General features: G+C 50.7%; 1 pseudogene; it reads left to right on the top strand.

The window, feature by feature from the left end:
- LOC117941279 overlaps positions 1-1,406 on the top strand; it is a 19,658-nt pseudogene that overhangs the window by 9,174 nt on the left and 9,078 nt on the right.

Below are 1,406 nucleotides of genomic sequence, written 5' to 3' on the forward strand. Positions count from 1 at the left end.
ATAGACCTTAGTGGTCCCTAATACTGGATCTGAAGTCTCTTTATATAGACCTTAGTGGTCCCTAATACTGGGTCTGAATTCTCTTGCTACCTCCGTAGACGATGCCAAACTGTCCCGAGCCAAGAACCTCGTCTGGGAAGATCTGGTACACCGAGTTGATATCCTGAGGAAAAGAACAAAGCCATCGGCGGCGTTAAAGGTGCAGAAAGCCGCGGCCGTGTGACAGAAATAGGTCCAACAAAAAAGGTTTAAGGCCCAACTGTAACAATGGTGCTATAAGAAGTACATTGTGTGTCCCTGTGTGTGTAACAAGCATAGTGTGTGTCCCTATGTGTGTAACAAGCATAGTGTGTGTCCCTATGTGTGTAACAAGCATAGTGTGTGTCCCTGTGTGTGTAACAAGCATAGTGTGTGCGCTTTGCACAAGCCTAGCAGCATTTTACTAATTATCTGTGAGACCAGCACACCCAGAATGCACCTGAACACACCCTAACCGGTCGTCAGACACCGCCTACCAAGAGCCAGGGTCTGGGTCTGGGTCTGGGCCTGAGCCAGGGTCTGGGTCTGGGCCAGGATCTGGGTCTGGGTCTGAGTCTGGGTCTGGGTCTGTCCCAGGTTTCTTCCTAAAAAGGAGGTTTTTCCTCTCCACTGTGGCCCTGTTGCTTGCTCTCGAGGAAACTACTAGACCTGATGGGTCCTTGTAAATTCTAGAGTGTGGTCTAGACCTGGTCTAACTGTAAAGGGTCTCGAGTTAACTCTCGTTATGAATCGATACCATAAAATAAAATTGAAAAGGCCAATAAATTAAGGTATTTAAACCCTAATAGTGTGTAAGTCTGAACTACATCCAGGTGCGGGGGGTTTGAATCGGTCCCATCAGAGGTGAACAGACGCGCACGACATCGTGTTGTGTGCACACGAGTGCGTGTGACACACCGCGACCCAGAACCGTGACGTGGCGCCGTACCCGGTGGGGGGGGGGATGGGGGGATGGATAACTGACGGCCATCTAAAAGGGAACAGCCGGAGAGATCACAGACGTTATCCACGGCGTGCACACACAGCCGTCAGGAGGCTCGGGGAAAGTTCTGAAAAGCCGCGGAGGAGGTTTGACGGGAACTTGCAGGAAGGCGCGGCCGTGTGACAGAAAGTGGGTCCAACAAAAAAGCCAACGGCATCAATTCATCACCTGCTGGCGGAGTTCTCCAGAAAGGCTTCATGTGCTTTTTGTGGCGGCGAGCCCGCTGCGTGTAGCCGCGCGGCGTCAGGGATCTGCCACAGCTTTGACACCAAAACTGCTAAATATTTTCTCCTTGTCTGCAATCACGTCTCCCCTTTTCTCCCCCGTTAGCTGACAGCCTAATATCACACCTCAAGCAAAAGACGACAGAAATACAATATTATAA

The sequence above is a fragment of the Etheostoma cragini genome, unplaced genomic scaffold (assembly GCF_013103735.1).
Source record: "Etheostoma cragini isolate CJK2018 unplaced genomic scaffold, CSU_Ecrag_1.0 ScbMSFa_4667, whole genome shotgun sequence".
In the NCBI taxonomy this organism is placed as follows: domain Eukaryota; kingdom Metazoa; phylum Chordata; class Actinopteri; order Perciformes; family Percidae; genus Etheostoma; species Etheostoma cragini.